This window comes from Pongo pygmaeus, chromosome 3 (genome assembly GCF_028885625.2).
Source record: "Pongo pygmaeus isolate AG05252 chromosome 3, NHGRI_mPonPyg2-v2.0_pri, whole genome shotgun sequence".
Taxonomy (NCBI): domain Eukaryota; kingdom Metazoa; phylum Chordata; class Mammalia; order Primates; family Hominidae; genus Pongo; species Pongo pygmaeus.
In genome coordinates, this window is record NC_072376.2 from 8,361,671 (window position 1) to 8,388,042 (window position 26,372).

General features: G+C 37.9%; 1 protein-coding gene and 1 pseudogene across 3 annotated transcripts in view; one reads left to right on the top strand and one right to left on the bottom strand.

Moving 5' to 3' along the window:
• STX18 (syntaxin 18) overlaps window positions 1–26,372 on the top strand; it is a 123,072-nt gene that overhangs the window by 11,954 nt on the left and 84,746 nt on the right. The window lies entirely within an intron of this gene.
• Window positions 22,275–22,979, bottom strand: LOC129034746 (small ribosomal subunit protein eS7-like; annotated as a pseudogene).

A 26,372-nucleotide genomic window follows, 5' to 3' on the forward strand; every position in this document is an offset into this window, starting at 1 on the left:
AAAGCAAAACAGAACAAGTAAAACTCCTGGCAGATGAGTTTTTATTTGCTGTGGTAGGAAATGGAGAATTAATAGCTTTTGATTAGAAAAATGTTATGAGTAAGCAATATCTAATTCTATATTAAATGTGCAGTGGAGGGGTGGGGGCTATTTAAAGGAAGTCTGTGGTAAAATATTTTGTAAAGGGAGTAATTTTCCTGTAACTCAGCTGGATTTCCAATCCAGACTTTCTTAATCTATATGAGAAAATCATCCACAAATGTTGCATTGATGTCTTAGTTTCTGGTTGTTATTCTAAAGGGTGATAAATGATAATAATGGCTACCACTTGTTGAGCACCTACTCTACCTGGCCCTGTGGTAAAAGCTTTATAATTTATTTGACTATCCTTTCAAGTTAGGCTCCTTTATTCATGAAGAAACCGGGGTTCAGAAGGTTAAGCTATCTCCCAAGATGACGTCCCTGGTGCTGTGAGATGAGTAGTCATGGCACGTGTGTGCTGTGCTTCTCGGGTTGCCTGCTGCCTCCCCAGCTCTTGGGCATGCACAGGTGTCCTGTGGCAAGTGTGTCCCAGGCTGGGAACTGTGCTCCACTTGGCACTCCACAGACCAAGCCCCTGGGGATTTGCTCTTTAGTATGTTATCACATCATCTGCTGTCTTTAGGAGCATATTTTGGTGCATACTATTATATATTTGAAAGCGCTTGACTAGCTTTTGGGGAAATACGGCTGCTTCCAAACCAACCTTTTTCTTTTAATCAACAATTACCTTGTGACCATGCATTTCTTTTCTTTCTTTTTTTTTTGAGACAGAGTCTCGCCCAGGCTGGAGTGCAGTGGCGCGATCTTGACTCACTGCAAGCTCCACCTCCCGGGTTCACTCCATTCTCCTGCCTCAGCCTCCCGAGCAGCTGGGACTACAGGCACCCACCACCATGCCCGGCTAATTTGTGTATTTTTAGTAGAGACAGGGTTTCACCATGTTAGCCAGGATAGTCTCGATCTCTTGACCTCGTGATCCACCCGTCTCGGCCTCCCAAAGTGCTGGGATTACAGGTGTGAGCCACCACGCCTGGCCGACCATGCGTTTCTTAAAGATAAGTGTAGTGGTTTGCTTTTGGGGAAAAGAGAAAAGGATTTGTGGTTTTAGTTAGTAAAATCATTGAGAGGGAAGGAGACCCAATTTATGGATTATAGACATTTGAAAAATTGTAATTCCCTTTTCTGTTGTTGGGATACCAGTTTTTGAATTTATTTGTTCCTTAAGCAGTCAGTTCCATGGAGATCTCTGGAGCTGAGATGGCTTTTTAGAATTGCCCATTGAGGCAAAGGGCCAGGGCTTTTTAACCACTGCACTGGCCAGCCATTGTCTGTGGGCTTCTCCCAGGGAAGGGCCCTAGTGTTGGGTGAGGCACCTTCCTGCTGCTTGAGACACACTCGGCTGTGAGCCAGCAGCGGGCAGTTCTCCTAGTACCTGGGGGCCTCAATCCGAAAGGTGCAGTTTAGCCACACAACCTGTATTAGTTCATTTTTTGCATTGCCATAAAGGAATACCTGGAGCTGGGTAATTTATAACGAAAAGAGGTTAATTTTGGCTCATGATTCTGCAGACTGTATGAGAAGCATGGCATTGGCATCTGCTTCTGTGAAGCCTCAGGAAACTCACAATCATGGCAGGAGGTGAAAGGGGAGCAGGAGTGTCACATGGTGAGAGAGAACGAGAAGAGAAAAGGAGGAGGTCCCAGACTCTTAAACAAGCAGATCTTGTGTGAACTGAGCAAGAATTCACTTATCACCAAGGGGACAGCGCTAAGCCATTCATGAGGGATCAACCCCCATGATCCAACACCTGTCAGCAGGCCCCACATCCAATATTGGGGATAACATCAAGAGGCTGATCTGTATGGGCTGCATAGTGGGGTTTCCTTGCCCCCTGGCTTCTGATAGGGGTCAACTAATGGGAGGCTCCAGCAGGAGATGGGAAGGCTGGAAAAGAGGAGTTGGCTTAGGAACTGGGTAGAAGCTTTGCATCCACAGCCCATGACTCAGGTTAGGTGCCTGCCCACCAGCTCTAGAATTTTTCTGCTGTGTAAGTCTAGCATCCTGGGGGTTAGGATGATTTAGCCAGTAGGCTAGTACCAGCCAGCAATGGACAAGGTAGCATTGCAGCCTCACTCAGGGTGACCCTGAAAGACAGTGGCAAAGGGAAGTCTTCCCCATGCCCAGAACTTGGGCCAAATCATCACTGCCTTTTAATTTAAGGTAGTTTTTAATATATATATGTGTGTGTGTATATGTATATAAAAAAACATATATATATAATTTTATATATATATAATTTTTTTCTCTACCTCTCTTCCTTAGGCTCAGCATTACAGTGGGAAAAGTCAAGTATTTTAGGCTCACACAGATTTTTCTCTTAGTGACTTGGCAGTTCATACTTTCCCTCCAAATATGACCTGGTAAATGACTCTGTGGCATGTTGCCTGTAAATCTGAACTGAAATGGAATCTGTAACCCATTATCAGATCCTGAATCAAGCTGCCCTGTCCTTCTCCAGTTTTTGTTTCAATGGAAATGTGTGTTTTTATTCTGTCAATGGACAGTTTACATACCTAATATTAAAAGGGAATTATATAATGAACACTTGATGTAAAAGAGACTAGTTAAATACTTCAACTCCAAAGGTTTCCATTAAAGTAATAAGGAAATTACATTTAATTGTAACTGGTAGAAAGATTTTAAAAATGTTATTGCTATTAAGCATTTATTACCTACACTCAACCCTTTTTTGCGAGTGAATTCCCAAAGCACAATTCATCTTTATACAGGTAGAAAGGAAATATTCTTGCAAAATATGTAGTTTGATGTCTTCTTAACTGTGGAGAGAAGCATATTTTTCCAAAGAATAAAATGTGATGGTTGATTGGAAACTTTTGGAGTTACAGACCAGCTCTACCTCTTGAAATAAGAAAATATATATAAATAGGTCCCCAGATGAAGGCGTCGTGGGGTACTTTTACAGCCCTAATTGGCTCCAGACACAGAGGCAGTGATTTGTAAGCAAGCAATGACAAGAGGAAGTTAAATCAAAATTAAATTAAGACAAGGAAGAAAAAGAAGAGCTATCAAGGAGAGGTGATGAATTTCCTGAAAGCTTCTAAATACCTATCTGTGGGTAAATGATTGAAAATCTGTGAATATATCTCACTTATGTCAAAAGATGAAATCTGGAAACATTTCAGTCCTAAAAAAATACCTTACTTCTTATCTTTGAAGCCTTTTTTTGTTTTTTCAATTTTTTTTTGGAGATAGAGTCTCACTATGTTGCCCAGGCTGACCTCAAACTCTTGGGCTCAAGCATCCTCCTGCCTCAGCCTGCTGAGTAGCTGGGATTATGCATGTACACCACCATGCCTGGCTTCAGAAGTCTTTTAAAATATTCATTACTTGGTACAGTTCAACCAGTACAAGCATATTTGCTTCTATACTTTTCCATTGACTCAACTGTGGTAAAATCAGCGTCTTCCATGGTGCACATGAAGTGGTATATTGGGAGGATTGGTTTTCCTGTTTACATTTTGACATTTTGTTGTTGTTCCAGCTTGTGTAAATAAAAATTTTGGAATTCGATCTCACCAGAGAGTTCCTCCACCCTGACTGCCATTTTTGCAGTTACATCTGTTATTCTTCCTTTTCTTGTCCTCCTCTATCCAGTTAATTACCAAGCCCAAGAAGATAGACACTGTGTTCCACTCCCTTCACAGCACAGAGCACAGTTCAGTACATAGTATTTGGAAATCAATTAAGTGAATAAGCACCTGCACTTTCTCTCCGTCTCATCCATTCTGCTGCTACCATAGGAATTCAGACTCCTACCATCTTGTGCCTGAGCTGACACACTAACGGTGAGCCCTCAGTCCCTCTCCAAGCTAAGCCACTGCACGGAAAATGCTACTTTCATCGTTACTTTGGCTCAGAAGCGCTCAGTACCGCTCATTCTCCATGCCAAGTTTCTCAGATATTTGGTCTTTATAAAGCTAGCCTACCCACCTTTCCAGTGTTAAACCCCACACTTCCTCCATCATCCCACCAGTTTTCACCATGCTGCTCTGTTAGCAGTCCCCTCAGCTTCTTGCCTCCTTCCTTGGCTCCTGCTATTTCTCTTGCCTGGACTGCTTGCTCTCCTTCACTTTCTCAAATTCCATTGATCTTGAAAGGCACATTCTAGCCTATACTAGTCTCCTCTTGAATTGAAAGCATTTGCTGCCTGTATTCTTACTATGGAAATATGTATGGCTTGTGACATCCCTTGCCTTATTATTTTGTGTTTTTATTTAATAATAACATTGTCACTTAACCTTTTAGCTGCTGTTGTGTTATCTCTCAAATGATATTGTTTATTTTGGGGCTTATATTGAGCACAGGAGATGGAAAAGGAGAGAGCAGGACTCTATTTTCATGCTTCTTTGTATTTAGCACAGTGGCTCTTGTACCCAGTAATACAGCCTTTAGACAAAACAGACACCATATCTTCTTGGTCTTTGTATTCCTAGTGCCTTGCAGAGCATCTGGCCCATAGTAGGGATTCATACATGGCATTGAATAAATGAACAGAAGGCACACCTCAAATATTTGTTTAGTAGTTTTACCCCCAAACTAAATGAATCAACATAGGTAATTTTCCATCTTTTAAAAGCCATAAAAATCTAGTTTTCCATTTAGTTTTTTTCATCATTAACAGTTCTCCCTCAAGCACTTCTCCTTTGCCTGCCTTGAGCTTCATACTGAAATTTAAATCAATTTCCTCTCATTCTTTTCCCTGTGAAATTGGAGAACAGCTGTTTAGTCACCTCCTTATAAATAACCCTTCAACAAGTTAAATTGCCTCTAGGATTTGCTTTCTCCAGATTAAATTATCCCAAAGTCTTTTCTTTTTTCTCATAAAGCCCTTTTCAAAAAGAAAGATTGGTTATTTTTTAAATTTCTTTTTCTAGCTCTTTATAAAACTTTATTCTTTTCATAAATGTACCACAGGATACCCCTATATGGGCTTGACTGATGCTGTCTGGAATGGAAAGCTTTCTTTCCACGTCTGGAATCTCATTCTCCTATTTGTGTTGTAGAGTACCTTGTTAGCTCTTTTCTTTTCTTTTCTTTTCTTTGTATCCTATCAAATGTAATTTGCGGTCCACTCTCACCCTCTCCCTGTTTGTCTTCTTTTTCTGTACATTTCTTCAAATGTGTAGCTTGATTTTCTTCCCATAAACACTAACTTGCTTTATCAGAAGTCTTACTAAGGTTATAAGTTACAGAGAACCCAATGCAAATTAGCTTAAGTGATCAAAGGAATTTATTGATTTATATCACTGAAAAGTCTAGTGGTATGACTTAACCTCTGGCGTGGCTGGACTCGGTGAACCAAACAGTGTCACCACAGGCCTGGTTTTTCTTACTCCCTCTGTTCTGCCTTGCACACACAGTGTTGGCGCCTTTAAGGCGCCTCTGACGCCCTTGCTTTGTGGCAGCCACTGAGCTGCAGCACTTGCAGGCCTCACTTTCTCATAATGCCCCCTCTGGAGGAAGAGAGAGGCTCTTTCCTTGACTGGGATTCACTTTCTCTTACTGGCTCAAATTGAGTGATATTCTTATCCTCAATCCACTCCTGTTGCCAGTAAAAGGATATACTGCTTAGCGTGGTCCATTTAGGACCCAGCTCTGCATCTGACACAGTATGTTACTTCCACCCAATACATTTGGCTGAGAATCAGGGACGAATTGTTTCCAAAGGAAATTTGGGGAGCTGTCCCCAGAAGGAGGGGAGCAATGCATGGGGGTGGCCAACAAGAGATGTACGTTGCATTCAAAATTGTGCCCATTCACTCTGCTTTAGGCATTATAAATATTGCTTTGAACTGAAGGTATCTCTGAGAATGAATTATTCATTCACCTACTCATAGTCACTTACTGTTAAGCACCAACTATATGCCAGGCATACAACTAGGTTAGGTATTGGGTGTACAAACATGAGTGAGACAGTGTCTGACTTTGAGAAACACATAATCTAGGGAAAAAATAGACTTAGAGGCACATAACTAAAGCATATTCTAATAAGTGCTGCTGTCGAAGTGTCTATGGACACAGGTGGAAGTGAAGAACTCAGTGGGAGGGGTTAAAGGGAGAGGGCATAACAGGAGAGGTGGAGTTTTGAGTTAAGCCTTGAAGGGTAAAAAGGGATTCCCCTAGAATGGGAGAGGAGTGGCATTATCTCGAAGGCCATGGTGCACTAGAAAAAGTTTTCAGTAGGGGACTAATGTGGTTCGGTATGTATTTGAGAAAGATCATTCTGCTGGCAGTTGGTGGATTCGGCAGAGGTGAGAAGGACTGGCAGCAAGGAGAAGGACCAGTTGAGCTGTTGCAGTAATCAAGTCTAGTCAAGATACAGCAAGGACCTGAACTCAGCTCATTACTATAGAGCTAGGGAGTAGACTCAAGATATATTTGAGAAGAGCTGGGACTTGTTCAATGTAGGAGATGTAAATCAATGGTTATAGATGACTTTGAGGTTTTCATTGTTATAGGTAGGTAGTTAAGATGAGTTCAATTTTGTAGTTATTTGAGGTGCCTGCTGAACACCCAAGGGACACGTTTCCCAGGCAGTTGTAACTATAGAAATGTACTGGAGGAAAGATTTCTAAGCCAGGAATTTAGACTGGAGAAGACATCAGAATGTAAATGGAGATTGAAGCCTTGAGGAAAGAGTGGGATCACCCAAGGGGAATTTCAAGGCAGAAGAAAAGAGGGCCTCAGAGTAGTCCCTGGGAAAAGACTACATTTGAGAAGCCAGCAGAGAATAAGAAGTCCAAGGAGGCAGCTATGGAGAACTTAGGCCTGTGGATCCCTCCAAGTAATAGACTTGTTTTTACTTGGATTAGAGGTAATGTCACCTGGAATGATTTGTGCCATGATGGTTAAGAGCATGGACTCTGGGCTCTACCACCTCCTGCAACTGATCTGTGGGTAAAATATTTAACCTCATTTCCTCATCTGTATAATGGGAATAAAGTAGTACCTAATTTTGGAGAATTAATTTGAGTAAAGCACCTTGAAAGTGCTTAGCACATAAGAAGTGCTATAGAATGATAAACACATACGCCAGTAAACACATGTGTTTGTACATTTCTGTCTCTCTGCAGTCACATAGCTGCTGGCCAGTTAATCTGAAATCCAAAATTAGTTTATTTGTACTTAAATAATTTGATTTTCTGGAAACTCTGCTAGTTCCAATGCAACAATGCAAGTATCTTGACTTCTTGAAGGTTTTCCAGATTATTTACTGGATTATTTTTTCTACTGATGATTAATTTTACCTCTGACTTTGTTATACTTTTCTTTGTTTCTTCCACACTTCACATATTTTTTATTGTTCCTAATACTTTATAGCATACAGCTTTTATTTATTTTTAAAATTTACTTTCTCAGAATTATTCCTAAATTTCTGGAGTGCTCTGTGAGTTACTCCTCCACATTTCGGTCAGTTTCTAGTGTGTTACTTTTAATCAGGCTAGTTTTCTCATGCATCTAAAGGAATTGGCAATATTCTCAACTCCTCCCCATTATGGTCAGGGATATGAACTTACTGTCTTCTTCTTTCATTTTCCCAAGTAAATGTCTTGAACCACTGATTAGATCTGTGTGCCCACAATAACATAAGCAGGCACGAAGCTTAAATCTGATTTAAAGGAGAGGGCTGTATAGTCTATTACTCCATTACGTTTTTTTAAGTGTCTAGATTAAAATAGATCAGTATTCAGGGTGTGAGTATATTGTTAAGTCTCTTAACACTCATTGAACCAGACATCATGTGTGTTCATTTTTAAATGATGGGGTGGATCACTTTTATATTTATTATGAACACAAACACTGATGCTAACAACTGACATGTGAAAGAAAAGCAGGCAATAGTGATGAAAACCATTTAATGATTAGTGAGGAAACAAATATTGTTTAATGAAAATAAAAACCATGTCTAAAGGGCCTAATGCTGACTTTTGGAAATATAACCATGTTGCGGTCTTTTGTGTACCCTCTGTCCTGTACAGTAGATATTGTTTAAAATTGCTTGGGAACTGGAGCTTGCAATTGTGAGCCTGGAATGTCCTGCAGATAATTAAGTTGTGGTCAGGCTTTGGAAAAATAAAAAGTTCTCGAACTATGATTTTATAAACATGCTACAATAACATTTCTTTATATTTAACAGTTTCTTATAGAAAGTTGATACTCTCATGAGGCATTGATTAAAGGTAAAACATCAAGAAAGAAAAAATATTAAATTAAAACTTCACTTAGGATGTTGACAGTTGGCTTGTAATATTAAACAGATGTGTATGTTCCTGGGGATATTCTTCTTTCTGAACTGAATTGCTAAGTTGTATTTTTTTTAATGACAACTACAAATTTTTGATCAGTTAATAATTTTAAATACCCTTTCTACAATCTTCTGTATTCTAACTTCATCTGTAGTTTGAGCCCTCTCAATGATATAATGATTGGTGAAACCTTTGCTGCCTCTTCTTAAGTCTTTCATTTTCTTTCTTTCTTCTTTATCCTCCCCCCCTCTAAAAGCTTAACTGGGCTCTTCTGATTTCATGATGCATACTTGGAGATTGATTCCTTGAAATAATTTTAGGATCATTGGGTGGAATTCTACCCTTGCAGATTTATGTCTGTAGTTTACTTCCATATAAGCTTCACTTTGGCATTTGAGTGCAGAAGCTGACCTACATTGTGGTATTGTGTTTGTGTGGTCAATTGTAAAGGCTTCATAATACGTCTGTATAGCCAGCCATGCAGATCGGCCTGTACCCCATGCTGTGGGGCCAAAGAAATGTCAGTGAGGGGACCTAAAGGAAACCAGGCCTTGGAGTCAAAAGAGATTCAGTAACTTTTTCTTTTTGCCTATGAGGATTTTGCCAGACTTTTGCATTTTATTGGACAAATAACAGAGTCTAGTGAGAGCTGTAGAATGGGTTGGAGGGGTGGGTTAGGTGGGTGAGTAGTCTTTGGTAAACGAAGTCAGGTGGGATTTTGTAGGATGTGGTGAAAATGTTTTGCATCTTCAAAGATTGTTCAAGTCTTTTTGGAAGACTAAATAAATTGTACATTGTTGTTTTTGGGATGATGAATTTTTTTTAGATACTAAAGATCATTTTGATTGTAAGTCTTCAACATGTGGACATCTTATGTTTTCTGAAAGATATATTTCACTAGGCAGGAGTCTTTGATTAACCTGGAGGAAGTTTTTTTGCTTTGAGTACATTTATTTATCTTGGAACTATGTATTGTTTGCACAGTCTTCTTTTTGGAATCAGTGTTTTTTTTTTTCTCTGCAGATTCCATTTGGGAAGCTTTGGTTTGGGGCCTTAAGTATATGGAAGGCATTTTCAGTAAACACAAACAAAGGCCTGCTAGACTGTCTGAACAAATACGATGACGTATTTTATAATACAAAACTTTAACTTCAAGAATAATGAATTCATTTTTAATAGCACATTACTTAAAAGTGGCTATTTGTTCTTTACATCTAATAGTATAGCTTTTTAGGTATCTTATTCCTTTAAGTCTGATATAGAAGCAAAAATATTTAAAGTGCATTTTTATGTGAAAGGATTTGATGAGTTCACATTTCATGTCTTCAACTTTTGTTCTCTAGCTCACTGTTTTAGAATTGCATTTACTATATTTTGTGTGTGTGGAAGGAAGGAGACCAAATTTCTGTGTACAATGTCTTAACAGATTTAATCGAATCACTGCCATATTCTCCTGGAATTTGAGATACTCCTTAACAGCGCTCTATTGGGAAAGAGTTGGGATCTTTGAGCTATATGCAAAAATACTATTTAATTTCAGCATAATTTGTTACAAGCAACCATTTTAATGTAAGAGTCTGAAAAGCAATAAAATGTATCTGTTAAGGTTTGTACTAGTTAGCTTGTTTCTGGGCTTCATGTTTATTTCACTTCAATTCTCTTCCAATGTTTTACTGTGAAGGAATGTTGCAAATATTTCAAATCATTCGTTGTAACTGGAATTTGTAATTATGAACAGGTTTAAGTAGAAAATGCTGTTTTGTTTTACTGTTATTACTGCATCATAAGATAAATGATATTCTTTTATAGATATTTTGGCTTGGCTCACCAATCCTAATTTCAGTATCATGCCTGACTTAGCAATAAGCTGCTGCGATCAGCTACAGGGAATTGTATTAGGCAGGCTTTATTTTTCTGTATCAGTGTGGTGTTGCAGTTTCATCCACTTTTAAGTTAGAAAAGCATGGTTTTAGTATTTCAATTTTCTTGTTCAATAATTCTACCATGGGGAAAGGGAAAGTAGAAAGTTTTCCAGAGTAGATGATGATTCAACAGCTACGCCATTTGAACTAGTCATCCTTTTAAAATCTCATTTGAGCCTTCCCTTTTTTGCCTGTATAGTGTCCAGTTCTTCTCAGCTATTTTACAGCTAATGATTTGGTTCTATTAGGGAGAAGGTAATACATGCTTATTTTTGCAGCATGTTAATTCTATTAACTGTTCAGTAACTGACTCGGGAATGGAAGGCACCTATTGTTCCCTAGTGGTCTGAAATGGGAAATGCATCTCCTGAAAATTTCATTAGGACTTTCCATAAAGCTTAACATTTGACTAGAAACAAAAATGTTAGTAGCTTTAGATAGATTGTTTAGGTTATTTAAAGTGTTCCTTGAGCTACAGATGAAGTTAATAATTTTCTTAATCTCTTATTAAAAATAGATGAACTACATGTAAAAACTTCAGTCCTAGATTAGCACCTGTATTTCAAGTCACTTAGGGAATGGTGGAAAATTCTGTAAATGCTTGTGTGTTAAGTATATTGAGTAAACTGTCAAGATTTTTCTCTTTGTCATCTTTTTGTCAGCTTTATCATGCTTAATTTTCAAGAAAATAATGTGTTTGTTACTGTGGTCACACCGTGATTTTGCATTGGCTTATGTATGATATTTTATTGTCTCTGTCCTAGAAAATTATAGCAGTTTTTATGAGGAGTGGTTTGTGGGTTCACACAACCCACTTGGAGTGCCATTTACTATAATTCTCTTCTAAAAGGACCATAAAACATCATGTAAATTGTTTAAAAAGGGAAAGACCTTTTTTGAGAAAGGCTAAGAAGAAATCTTTCCAGGCTTTCTTTTGTTTCCTATAGTCAGTTTTATGATTTTAAGCTCCCAATTTATTTAGAGCGCTAATGTCATAAAATAAAGTGCACGTGTGTATAAGTAAACCGTTGTGAGCTAGAGCTGGGCTAGAACTGGGTATTGATGCAGATAATATCAAATTCATTATTTTATAATCTTTTAAGATATGTTTTCTGTGACTTTGGAAATGAAATTAAAGAAATTAAGGAAGAAAGGAAAAGAGAGAGGAAGGAAGGAATTAATTTATAGCTTGTATATCTTTTTTTTAAACCCTTATGTTTTCTTAAGTAGTGATGTGTTTATAATCTACATTAAGGCACAATTTTTGGTAACCAGTCCTGTGAAACTCACATTTAAATTCACGAATAGATTTACTTAGAGAAACTTTCCTCCCTTGGGAGTTTTACCATTTAGATTGGCTTGTTGCACTCAGTTTGTATACACCCTTTAGAAGAAAGAATTAAACAGCACAATAACAAGGCCAAAGTTCTGTCATAGTTTTCTATACAAATGCCTTATTCTGATATTATCTTGGCTTTGTGCATGAGATCTCAGGAGAGTAAGGACGAAAATTGTTAATAATTTTCTACAGCATTTACATGGTTCTCTGTGCTTTTAGTCACTTAATACAGGTATATCTTACATTTAACAAACCGTTATAAGAAAATCCATATATATATGAAATATAAATTGGGGCAGTTGTTCATTTTGCATAAAGATATAACACATTTATAATAGATTTAAGTTTTAAAGGCACTTCCTTAGCACATGCGAGGTCATTATATTTGCAACATTTTATAAGAACACGTATAGGCCGGGTGTGGTGGCTCACGCCTGTAATCCTAGCACTTTGGGAGGCCAGGGCAGGTGGATCACAAGGTCATGAGTTCGAGACCAGCCTGGCCAACATGGTGAAACCTCGTGTCTACTAAAAATACGAAAATTAGCCAGGCGTGGTGGCAGGCGCCTGTAATCCCAGCTCCTCAGGAGGCTGAGGCAGGAGAATCGCTTGAACCCGGGAGGTGGAGGTTGCAGTGAGCCAAGACCATGCCTGCACTCCAGCCTGGACAACAGAACGAGACTCCATCTCAAAAAAAAGAAAAAAAACCACTTACAAAGGGAATGATGATTGCTGTATTCATGCAGGTAGTGATATGAACATTTGTCTCTGTAAAATATTATCTTCTTTTGAAATTAGTGGTTTTTAAAAACACAAGATTATCTGTGTGGTTTAGAAACTCCTTGGTTTTATGACAAGAAGAGGTTATAAGTAAATTACGTTTATGCATTTTGTAAAGAGTGTTAGTAAAATTGCTAGATTTTCTTGAACATGGTTGTAAATCTTTTTGTTTTAATTATAAAGCTTTCTACATACATGTGTGACTTTATGAAGAATGTCAACTTAGGTTTTAATTATGTGACTATAAATTCCCCTTTTCCTTATGTGTGAAAACACAACACCAACAAGAAACCAACTTCCTAAAATATACAAACTTTTTGGGATTATTCTTTATTCTACACTGTCTTCCTATTTTTATTTTTCTGATGTTGGGGTGTTTCTATTTAGTATCACAGTAGCTAACTGAAGTAAATTTTGGGAATAGAAAATGAAGCTATAATTGGAAAGGAGATTTTGAAAAAACAGAAGCACCTAATGTCATGATGTGGGTGGGAATAAGGGGAAGAATGTACTGACGAGCCCCAATACCGCTGGTTCAGAACAGCCCTGGGAATTCTATAGCTATTTTCCAAAGGATTGTTTGATACAGTCGGGAGCTCCTGTGACCAAATCTAAAGCCTGAGAACCAGCTTTCTGTGATAAAGTATACTAAGCAAAGAAGACTCTGTGGCATTGTAACCGATGCTACTGAGTATGCCACAAATGTTCATACAAATTTTGTGTATAGCACTATCGCATAAATCGTTTTAATATGGGATGTTTGGAAATAAGGTAGGTACTACACTGAAGGGACCAAATACTGAATTCTCCAAGTTAGATACTATTTTTCACTATATAACAATTTATAATTTGTTGCTATATAACATCATTGTTACTGCAAGTGATACAAAATGTTATGTTTAGAGTTTTTCTCTTTTTCTTAGATTGGAAAATAGTTTTAATGTTAGCACAGACAAAATATTTCCTATTTATTTATAGTTATTAAATAAAAATGCATAGCACATTAGTCAAGAATGTATTGTTCTATAAATTATTAAGTTGCAAGTATCTAAGATTACTTTGCTTACAACTTAATGCAGAATGTTGATGTTTCTTTGTTTCTGTTTTTCACTTGAGTCAGTTAGAAAATATTTTTCATGGACTTTGTATATACGCTAAAGATTTTTTTCTTATGTGAAAATCATCAATATGGCCAATTCCTGTCAGAAAAGAGGCATAATTTTTCAATTTTTTCCTCCAAAACTGCAACTTCAGAAAATATGTACGAGATGTAGCAATTAACCTACATGCACATTTATAATACTAGAAAATGGGCAGCTAGTTATATTCAAAGACTGGATCTGATAGGCCCAAATTGCTTAAAACATCACAGTTATTGAAGATATACCCCAGGGAATTTGAGAAACCATTTAACAGATGAAAGTACATTTTGAAAAGTCTGACCTTACAGGCAATCATAAAATGAATCAAAACAGTGCTTTTTTCCCCCTGAAATGTACAGAGCCCATCTGTGTCTAATCCAGTAATTATAGACTGTGTTCAATTACCTTTTCAAACTTGGAGCAGACTGGAGACTAGGCAGTGAACAAACATAGGGTTTTGTCTAGACCTCAATTGACCACAGTCTAAAACTTGAATTTATATCTAATTTTATTTTTTGCTTGGTTTGATAGTTCTTAAAGGATTCATTTTTGCTACTTGGTGTTTTACCTTCTTAGATTTGAGATACTGCCTTTTCTCATCACAAAAGCTTTTGTATCAGCTATAGCTTATGCTGTAATCAGATGCTGTTTTCGGAATACTTACTCTTGTCTGCAAATCAATAATTTGCACTGCAGAAAAGACTGCATAGGGTGGGGGAGGGGATTTTACCAGTGAGTAGTATTTTTTTAAGTAGCCTTTAAAATGTTACTGCTGACTATAACTCTTTTTTATGTGCTAGGAAAAAATAATTTATTTTCCTCTTAAATTTAGAAAACTATAGGTAATTTCCAGTTGGGTTGTACACTTAATGTCTCCAAAAATATGTGTAGACTGCTCACGTCTGTCTCTCTTTTGTCAAATGTCTTATAGTTTTTTCTAGGTACACATTTTTATTGCATTTACTAATCAGACTGGTATCCAGTATAAGATACAGTGTATAGTATTCAAAGTCCATTTCAAATCATGTCTCTTAATAAAGCCAATTTATGATCTGATGAATCTTTAAGTGAGAATTAATTACCATGAACCACCACAGTCAGTTCAAAGTATTTAAATTTTATCCAGGAACCTTGGCTATTCAAGTTTTTCTTAAAACACAAAGCAAACAAAAGATGACCACAATTTTTAGAACTGCTTACGTGGTAGTCAAAGCTCTTTTTTTCCATTATTTAGTATTCACAGTTATTCACATTACAATTAGCACTGGAAACAAATGTTTTGAGGTATTTATTAGACGTAATCATTGCATATTAGACCATGAATTTTTCTAGAAATTTTGCAACCATTCCTACTATATTATATTATTATTTTTGAAAGTTTTATTCATTTAGGTCTCACTATCCTTTGGAACTTTTAAGGACTTTGTCATTGGGGAGAGAAGCAGTTTTATTTGGTTGCATGAATGTACTTTCTGAGAATTATATGGAGAAAGTGAAACTTAAAGAGGATTACAAGTACCTTATGTTGAATGTTTTCATGAGACATTTACTTGTGAAACTTGGATAATATGATTTCCTTCCCTCCTTCCTGTCCCCATAGTTTATGGAACTATTGTTATAATTAGCCTCCATTGTATGCTTCTTAGGATCTTCATAGAGAAGGCAAAAGATTAGTCTTCCTAACTAGGAACTTGAGAGACCCTTTGGATCCTCTCTCATATATCCCTTTATCTGATCCAAAGAAAACGTTCTCTAGTCTTTTTTTTTTTTTTTTTTTTTTCCCACAGACCAGAGTCCCCTCCTAGTTCCTACTTTCATTACCTAATGTATGGGTACCTCCTTTGGTGGTTTGGATTTTATATTCACTGATTAACCTGTTTATGCCACTTCCACTGGATTGTAAGCTTCTTTGGATCAAAGACTAGATGGATGTTATCCTATCCCGTTGTATTACTGCTTAAAACACAGTGCCTGGCTTGTGACAGGCACTTGCTCGTTGTTGACCAAATGAGGACAGAGTGGATCATCTATTCGGAATCTTAGTATTGAAAGGTAGGAGTGAAGAATTTTTAAAAGTTAGTAGAAATCACATCTAAATAACATATAACTCTCTTTTTTGCCATAACCAAATAACTGAAAAATAGAACTTTTTAAAATTTCTCATTTTAAATGTTTTTAATGAGACCAATGATAGAATGAATTTTATTCATGAAGTCTCCATTTTCCATTGAAGCTGCACTGTCTGTTGCTGTGCTTAACAAGTTGATAGCTTTACTTACGGCAATTTTTATGGAACTGCTTTCTCCATCTGCAGTGAGAAGACTGAGAAACATTTTTCTGATTCATATATCTACATATATCTTTTTCTTCATGATTCATGGAGAAGCCTTGCAGAAATAGTCAGTAAATAGTATTGAATACTTACTACTTTCAAGGTGCCGCTTGATACAGTGAAGCCATGATATACAAGTCCTGGCCATGTGGATTTTGAAGTGTGTGGTTGATGTCATGTCTCCTTTAGGCTGGATTCTCTCCTGCAATGGAAGGTGCCCTCTCAACAGTTCTTTCTCCAGTATTGACTCTTAACGTAATTGCATGTCCTTACCCCCACTAAGGACTTCAGTGTCTCTATCACACCCCTGCCCTCAGCTTAAAAGGGGAAGAAATCACATCATTTAGCAGTCTTTATAAGAAAAAAATAGAAGTTTATGATTGTCTAATCACAGTCAACTGGCCATTCATTACTGCAGTAGCAAGGAGATATCCCAGACCTCTGGCTTTGCTGTCAAGATTGAGTGCTGGGGTACTTTTTACACAGCATTAAAGATTTCACTGGCCATGCTGTTTTGTCGGGTATCTGTTTAAGATGTAGCAGTGTGATTTTTACTAACTTGATCTTAGAGATTTTCAGTGTATCACATTTAAATAATCTACTTTTGAAAATAGTAGTGTCTATTTGAGTATGTTGCTCACTGGGGAATGTGGCCTCTAAAAGCAACCATAAGATCCAAGAACAGCAGTGAGGGCCATGACCATTAGATAACTTACACGAAGCAGTCTGTGACTCTGTTGGTTGAAATCCCCTACACTTTCCTTTCCTTCAAACCTTTTTCTCTATCCTTTGATTATGATTGGCTCCTGGCTGGATAAAGTGGTGCTGCTTCTGGGATAAAGCTGTAATCAGGCGCTTGAGTGTACTTCTACTGGAAGATCCCAGATAAATGGGAAACCCCATGAGCTCTGGCTTGCCTGAGGCAAAGCTGAGATTTGAGATCCAGGCCAGATGAGAGTTCCCGCCCCCCCCCCCCCCATCAGAATCTCCACTCTCAAAGTACAGGTACTTCTTTACTTAACATAGAACCGAATTTCTGAGGTTTCCTAAAGAGACAACCAGGGAAGGATTTCCTGTGTCTGTCTCCTCTCATTCTCTGGGAAGTCTTAAAATTTTTCAGCTTAGACTGCCTCCTTCTTTAAATTCTAAATTGAATGCCCTTGTGTCCGTTTGATATGTATATTATTATTATATTCTTGGATTTTATTCTTGAACCCAGTTGGAGTTTCAAGGCAAACATTTGGTTTTCTGTCAGCCCACAAACTGAGCAATGGTTGGTCAATTATGGTCTCCTGTTGACTGAGGCAGAGTCACATGTTAAAAGTATATTTTATTAATAGCCCACAAAGCATACCAACTGCCAGCTTTTTGCCATGTCTAACTTTGAGCAATATTTAGTAACAACATTCCCAGTTTTCATCTGTGGATTACTTAAATGTGTCATCCAGGAAGTCACTGTAAGATACGTTGGTGAAAAAGCCTTCAAGCTTAGATATTGTGTATTCTGCTTACCTACTTACCAACTCACGCTTCCCAGAGTACCTAACTCACAAACGTGCCTCAAATGCAGAAAAGCAAATCTAGTTCAGTATTATACAGGACTGGTAATGTCCTGGCTGTTTGCTCTATGGTGTGCTTGTTAATCAGCAGTAGATGATTGTGGCACATACCTATTCTTGGTCCTGAAACCACCCTTCTGTCAACAATAGTGCCTTCCTTCTTCCTGGGAACTGATCCCCACTCTGGCTTCAATCAAGTGGTTTCAGTACAAGCTGCTGTGTTTCCATAGTATCTTCTACTCTCTAGGTCATGGACCAGGGGTAGCAACCAGACTCAAATCAGGCGAATCAATCCTTTCCTAAGATTTTTTTTTTTAATTGGAATTAGGAAAAAGAATTATTCTTAGTCCAGAGGCCTGGATTTCAGCAAACAAAGCTCAGGAGCTGTTGGTGGCCAGTTTTCATTGCTGAGCTGCAGTGAGAAAATTAAGGTTAAAATGCAGACAAAACAAGTAGGAGTTAAGAGAGTTCTAGAGGAGTTTTAAATATCTGATTTAGTTGTTTCAGAGGCTAGCTGTATCCTTGCCCTTCCCATCTTTTGATCATTTAAACCAGTGGCTCTTGCAATTTTGCTTCTAGGGGATATTTGCCAATATCTGGAGACATTTTTGGTTATTACAGCTAGGGGGCTACTACTGGCATCTAGCAGAAAGAGGCCAGGGATGCTGCTAAACATTCTACAATGTACAGCTCTCCCACAAACACCCCCACCTCCGCCCCCAGACAAAGTATTATCCAGCCCAAAATGTCAATAGGGCTTAGGTTGATAAAACCTGAACTTTAACCCATCCTTCATATATTACCTTAGTATTTTTCAAATCTCTCCTTCCGTTTTGGAAAGCTAGCTAGAATTAGTTTATGCTTAAGAGGACCTTAACCTAGGGGCATACACACACACACAAACACACACACACACTCTAATCATGAGTGTTGTTTGGTTATTGTACATATTTTCAGTCCCATATTTAAGATTTTTCAGTTTGTAGCTGCCCTAGTATACAAATACCCCATCACCCAGGTTTAGAAGGACTATTGATTCCCCTACCATATAGATTCAAATAGCTACTTCTAGGCTGCCTTGGGTACCTAAACAATACATATTCCAAACTATTGAAGCAAAGAAATTGCTACTAGGATTGCATCAAAATTATGCTGTCCTCCCTAAGATTTATTTTACGATTAATATTCAACTCATGTATTAGAGATGAAATCACTATTTTTAGGAATGATTATGATAAAAATCAAGTGTTCAGTTTCATAGAACACAACATAGCTGTCATATGAAGTCCTTGATAAAGCATTGCTGGCACGAGGAACTGTGAGAGTCCGCATCAGCATAGGCTGGACAAGCTACATTCCTCTTTGAAACTGTCAGAATGCATTGTACCTTTGATTCATCTTCCAACGTACATTCAAGCCATGGCATGGATTTCTTTTTTTAAATGTTTTAAATTTTACTTTAAGTTCTAGGATACATGTGCAGAATGTGCAGGTTTGTTACGTAGGTATACATGTGCCATGGTGGTTTGCTGCACCTGTCAACCCATCATACGGGTTTTAAGCCCTGCATGCATTAGGCATTTGTCCTAATGCTCTCCCTCCCCCTTGTCTTCCACCCCACAACAGGCTCCAGTGTGTGTTGCTCCCCTCCCCTGTGTCCATGTGTTCTCCTCGTTCAACTCCCACTTATGAGTAAGAACATGTGGTGTTTGGTTTTCTGTTCCTGTGTTAGTTTGCTGAGAATGATGGCTTCCAGCTTCATCTATGTCCCTGCAAAGGACATGATCTCATTCTTTTTTATGGCTGCATAGTATTCCACGGTGTATATGTGCCACATTTGCTTTATCCAGTCTATCATTGATGGGCCTTTGGGTTTGTTCCATGTCTTTGCCATTGTAAATAGTGCTGCAAAAAACATATGTGTGCATGTGTCTTTATAGTAGAATGATTTATAATCCTTTGGGTATACACCCAGTAATGGGATTGCTGGGTCGAATGGTATTTCTGGTTCTAGATCCTTGAGGAATCTCCACACTGTATTCCACAATGGTCGAACGAATTTACACTCCCACCAACAGTGTAAAAACGTTCCTATTTCTCCACAGCCTCTCCAGCATCTGCTGTTCCCTGACTTTTTAATAATCGCATGTCATGGATTTCTTGATGGACAGATTGATGAAAAGAATGTTAGTGAATAACTTGACAAGGAGGATCTGAGACATGTAGCAGGTACCTGCAGTTAATCACCTAGATTAAGACCCAGATTTAAGATTACTTGTATTTTACACACAATCTTTTTTTCTTAACTTTCTTTGACTATTTTTTTTTTAAAAACGATGACTGGGGATGATCTGTGTTTCTCTTCCTCTGCCTTCCTCCATTGCTTTGCTTAAACTAAAATTAAACTAGCAGAGTATTTTGTGAAGCTGAGTTTCTCTTTGTGTCTCTCTCCTTGGCACACAGTTGACACATAGTAGGCACCCATTATAAAGTGCTCATAAAACGATGCGTGGTGATTTCCTGCAGCCCCCTAGCTCTAAATATTCTCTGTAGTCCAGAAACTCCCAGATTTATATTTCCAGGTCAGACCTCTTTGAAACCCTACACTTAGAAACATCTATAGATGTCTACCTACTTGACATTATTTCTGTTACCTGAGTATCTAATAGACACTCAGTCTCCTTGCTGTTCATCACACAAGCTTGATATACACCTGTCTTAGGGCCTTTGTACTTATTGTTTCCTCTACTTGGAATGATTTTCCCCAAGTATTTGCTTGGAGATACCTGCCTGCATAACTTTTACTTCTCCTTCAAACATTTTCTTATATGTCATCTTTTCAGTAAGTTCATCCTGACTACCCTGTTGAAAATTAGAATTCACTTTGTTCCCTACACTCTTCCTAGATTTCCCTTACCTTGCATTACTTTTGCTTTTTGTCCCGTTAACACTTTCACCACTTACCATACTTTGTTAACACACTTATTATTGATTTTAACATATTGATTATACTTATTGTTTATTATTTGTCTAAAATATGGCTGGATTGTAACCAAAACCCATGATCATTTAAATTAGGGTCTTTCGACTCCAAGTTAAATTTTTGTTACAAGACAGCCTACAGAATGGGTGAAAATTTTCGTAATCTATCCACCTGACAAGGGTCTAATATCCAGAGTCCATAAGGAACTTAAACAAATTTACAAGAAAAAAAAAAACCCTTAAAAAAGTGGGCAAAGGACATGAACAGACACTTCTCAAAAGAAGATATACATGCAGCCAGCAAACATATGAAAAAAAGCTCAGCATCACTGATCATTAGAGAAATGCAAATCAAAACCACAATGAGATACCATCTCATGCCAGTTAGAATGGCGATTACTAAAAAGCCAAAAAACAACAGATGTTGGTGAGGTTGCAGAGAAAAAGGAATGCTTTTACACTGTTGATGGGAGTGTAAATTAGTTCAACCATTGTGGAAGACAGTGGCAATTCCTCAAATAACTAGAGGCAGAAATACCATTTGACCTAGCAATCCCATTAGTGAGTATCTAACCAAAGAAATATAAATCATTCTGTTATAAAGATACATGCATGCATACATTCATTGCAGCACTATTCACAATAGCAAAGACATGGAATCACCTAAACGCCCATTAGTGATAGACTGGATAGAGAAAATGCGGTACATATACACCATGGAATACTGTGCAGCCATAAAAAGGAACACGATCATGTCCTTTGCATGGACATGGATGGAGTTGGAAGCCATTATTCTCAGCAAACTGACACAAGAACAGAAAACATTATAACACTGCCTGTTCTCACTTATAAGTGGGAGCTGAATGATGAGAACACATGGACACATGGTGGGGGAGCAACACTCACTGGGGACTGTCGAAGTGGGGACTGGAGGGAGGCAGAGCATCAGGAAGAATAGTTAATGGATGCTGGGCTTAACACCTAGGTGATGGGATGATCTCTGCAGCAAACCACCATGGCACACGTTTACCTATGTAACAAACCTGCACATCCTGCACATGTACCCCAGAACTTAAAATAAATGTTGAAGAAAAAAATTGTTTATTGTTACACAGCAGCTCCTTCTTGTTAACTTCAAAATAATCCTGACATTTTAGAATCTGGCACTCCTGGTCTCCAAGTAACAAACTTCTTATGTATATTTTATATATAATCTTTGTGCAACACACAAAAAAACAAGATTTTCACCAGATTTTTGGGATCTTCTCAAGTGAGATATAGGATATGTGCCATAAATGGGAGGCAAGAAGGGACAGTTCAAAGAGATAGGTTGTTGTATTCTAGAGAAGCAAAAACGGGGGATATGGTGAGGTCCACATATGACGTACTTAAGACACCATGAACAGACAAAAAACAAAAACAAAATAACAGTGGTTTCAGATATGAGCCCTAAGTTGAAGTCCTAAAAGCAAGTGCTTTTCACATGGGCACTTCAGTGTCCTGTGCACTAGGGGGAGTGTCAGCCATGATCCATTTTATTTAATAGTGATTAATAATTCTCCTGAGCAGTGATGGAAGGCCAGCTAGTGTTGAAGTTAAAAACATCCTATAATTGGACTCAGAATACCTTTCACTTTTGTGTTAGGATAGGCAAGGTCATTTGTTCTGAGGTCGCCTCTGTGGCATGGTGACCGATCAGTGGTAAGCATGCAGTAAATACGGAATGCTTCCTTTCTAGGCTAGAACATAAGGGACTAGGAGACGCGTATATTTTTCTAGCTAGCTGCCGCTTTTTAACTTTTTTTTTTTTTTTTTTTACTGTGAATATATTTTATTTAGTCATTTTTGTTTACAATTGAAATTCTGGGAATTCAAAATTAACATCATTGCCCGTGAGCTTCTTAGAGACACCAGAAAAAGTTTCAGCCTGTGTTCCATGTTGTTCTGCTGGGCTTTGTCCAAACGAACCTTTATGAGCCAGCTGCCATCCAGTTTCACGTGAATTCTCTTGCCCACAATTTCGCTTGGGAAGATCAAGTCCTCAAGGCTTGCGTCGTGCACGGCTGTCAGAGTGCACTCCTGGGACGCTTTTGCTTATTTTTTGTGCGGCTTTTTCGAATTGGCTTAGGCAGAATTCTCCTCTGAGCGATAAAGACAATATGCTTTCCACTGAACTTTTTCTCCAGTTCGCATACTAGCCGGACTTGGATTTTCTGGAAAGATTTCAGTGGAGGAACGGGAACAAAGATTATGATAGCTTTCTGACCACCACCAACTTCAGTTTCCTTAGCTGCCATAATATTCAGCTCCGTGAGCTGAGCCTTGAGGTCCAAGTTCATTTCCAGCTCCAGAAGAGCCTGGGAGATGCCGGACTCTTTACAGTACACTGTAAAGTATGGGTTGTTTACCCTCATAATTGCATGGCTGACTGAGAGCTGCTGCCGAGCATCAAGAGGGAGTGTCATACCATCTTGTACTGTGTTGCTAGCATTCTTTGGAACTCATCTGGCTTCTCGCCATTGGGCTTCATGATCTTGGCGCTCCAACTGAACATGGCCTTCTCCTTGCTGAGCACCGGCTTAGGAAGAGCTGCTTTTTAAAAATTTAAGTGTTATTTGTAGATTAACATACAGTAAGCTTGACCTTTTTGCTAATACAGTTCTCTGAATTTTAGCATTTATGTACAATAGTCCCATCCCCCACCTTATCCACAGTTTAATTTTTCACAGTTTCAGTTATTCATGGTCAACTGTCGTTCGAATTTTATCCTCTCACTTCATCACAAAAAGAAAGGTGAGTGCAGTACAATAAGATACTTGGAGAGAAAGAGACCACATTCACATAACTTGTGAGAATTCTTCTATTTTATTATTATTGTGTTTATTCTCTAACTCTACCTAATTTGTAAATTAAACTTTATCATAGGTATGTATGTGTAGAAAAAACATAGTATCTATAGAGTTCAATGCTATCCTTGGTTTCAGGCATCCACTGGGGGTCTTGTACACTCTCCCTGTGTGTGTGTGTGTTTCGTATAACCATTTCACAATTAGGATGCAGAACAGTTCCATCTCCCTTCAGAAACTCCCATGCTGTCCTTTTGTAGTCACGCCCACTCCCTTGAACCCACAAACTGTTCTCCATTGCTATAATTTTGTCTTTTCAATAACATCATATAAATGAGATCACATATACCCTTTGAAACTGACTTCTTTTAGTCGGCATAATGCCTTTAAGGTTGATTCTAGATGTGTGTGTATCAATAGTTCCTTCTTTATTACTAAGTAGTATCCATTACATGAAGTTACTACAATTATCTGTCACCTGTTGAAGGACATTTGTGTTGTATCTAGTTTTTGGCAATTATGAATAGAACTGCTACAAATGTTTGTATACAGATTTTTGCATGAGCATACATTTTCATTTCTCTAGGGCAAATACCCAGGGGTAAGATTCCTAGGTTATCTGGTGAGTGTATGTTTAATGGTATAAGAAACCGCCTGTGCACAAATGTTCATAGCAGCATCATTCATAATAATCAAATAGTGAAAACAATCTGAGTATTCATCAACTGATGAATGGATAAATAAAATGTATGTCCATACAATGGAATATTATTTGGCAATAAAAAATGAAGTACTGGTACCTGCTACAATATGGATAAACCTTGAAAATATGCTAAGTTAAAAAAAAAACAGGCACAAAGGGCCACTTATTGCATAATTCCATTTACACATGGTCTCCGACTTACTAAGGTTCAGGACATGATTTTTCAACTTTCACAGTGCTGCAAAAATGATAAGCATTCAGTAGAAACCATACTTCGATTTTTTGTTTTTGTTTTTGTTTTTTGAGACAGAGTCTCTGTCACCCAGGCTGGAGTGCAGTGCTTGATGTCAGATCACTGCAACCTCCACCTCCCAGGTTCAAGCGATTGTCATGCCTCAGCCTCCTGAGTAGCTGGGATTACAGATGTGCACCACCACGCCTGGCTGATTTTTTTAAATTTTTTTATTTTTAGCAGAGATGAGGTTTCGCCATGTTGGCCAGGCTGGTCTCGAACACCTGGCCTCCAGTGATCCGCCTGCCTCAGCCTCCCAGAGTGCTGGCTTTGCAGGCGTGAACCACCGCGCCCATCCCCATACTTTGAGTTTTGGATTTTGATCTTTTCTCAGGCTAGCAATGTGCGGTACGACACTCCCTCTTGATGCTCGACAGCAGCTCTCAGTCAGCCATGCAATTATGAGGGTAAACAACCCATACTTTGCAGTGTACTGTGTTGCCAGCATTCTTTGGATATGATCTTGTCCAACTGTAGGTAAATACTTCTATAAGTGTACTGAGCACACTTAAGGTAGGCAAGGCTAAGCTACGATGTTTAGTAGGTTAAGTATATTAAATGCATTTTTGACTTCCCATATTTTCAATTTATGATGGATTTATTGGGACATAACCCCACTGTAAGTGGAGGAACCACTGTATATGAAATGTCCAGAACAGGCAAATCCGTAGAGTCAGAAAGTAAATCGGTTGCCCAGCGTTGGGGGTGTTGGGGGAAATGGGGAGTGACCACTAATGGGTATGGGATTTGGGGGGTGATGAAAATGTTCTAAAACGGATTGGGGAAATATGATTGCACAACTTTCAAATATACTAAAAACCATGGAATTGCACAATTTAAATGGATGAATTGTTTGCTATGTGAATTAGGGCTCAATAAGGCTACTTTTTTTTTTTTAAACAGCTACTTATTTTCTAAAGTGGCTGTACAATTTTGTGCTCCCACCAACAATGTATGAGAATTCTAGTTATTCCACATTCTCACCAACACTTGGTATTGTTAGTATTTTTTATTTCAGCTATTTTAATAGGTGTGTAGTGATACATCATTGTTAATTAGCATTTCTCTAATAGCTAATGAGGCCAAGCATCTTTCATGTGCCCCCTTGCCTTCTTTAGTGAAGTGTCTGTTCAAGTCTTTTGCCCATTTTTAATTTAGTTTTTTTTTCTTAGTTTTGACTTTGAGAGTACTTTATACATTCTGTACAAGTCCTTTGTCATGTGTATAATTTGCAAATATTTTCTCTTAGTCTCCCATTTAACTTCACTTTTCCTTCTCTGAAAGTAAACACTTCTTGCTAAGTTTTGAGTGGTATCAGAGCTTTATTGTCTGTGTACTCCTGCATCCTGAGTGCCTAATAAAGTCTGGCACAAAACAGATATTCAGTTAATATTTGATGGATGAATGAATGAATGAATTCCCTGTTTTTACTGATAAGCTACAGATTTTTTTCTGAGAGATAATAAATACATAAGAAGTAAATCTGAATAGATCATTTTCCTGATTAAAACACTCCCTTCCAGGTATCTCTTTAGAAAAAAAAAAAAGTAATCTCTAGATTAGAAAGCATGGCATGATCCAGCTTGATTCCTTGAACATTTTTTGTTCTCCTCCACCTCACAGCCTTTACATATGCTGTTCCTCTGTTTCGGACAGCTCTCATGGTATGCTTATGTTTTTGCTTCATAGAATTTTATTTGTAAATACGTGTTTAGTGTTTTTCTCCCTACCAGATGTGTAAGTCAGTGACCTTTACACATTTTTATTCATGTATCCCCTAAAAGAATTTTGAAAAAAACTGAGTAATCTCTCATATGTGTCTATTAATCTGACATCTATAATTCTTTATCGTAAATTTAAATAATTGCAAAGGATATAGTTTTCAGTGTGCTATAAAACTTGACATTTTAAAGTGGAAGTTTTTATCACTCTTTTAAATATATCTCATGGAATCTGAATACCATATTTGATATCCACCATCATTTGTTGAAAAAAACATTCTTAAAAAAACTTTACAGTCATCAATTTTACAACCTTTTTCTCCTTGAACTCACATTTCCATTTCACTTTCCCCACATAATATCCTATCCCGGTTTATGCTTGGAA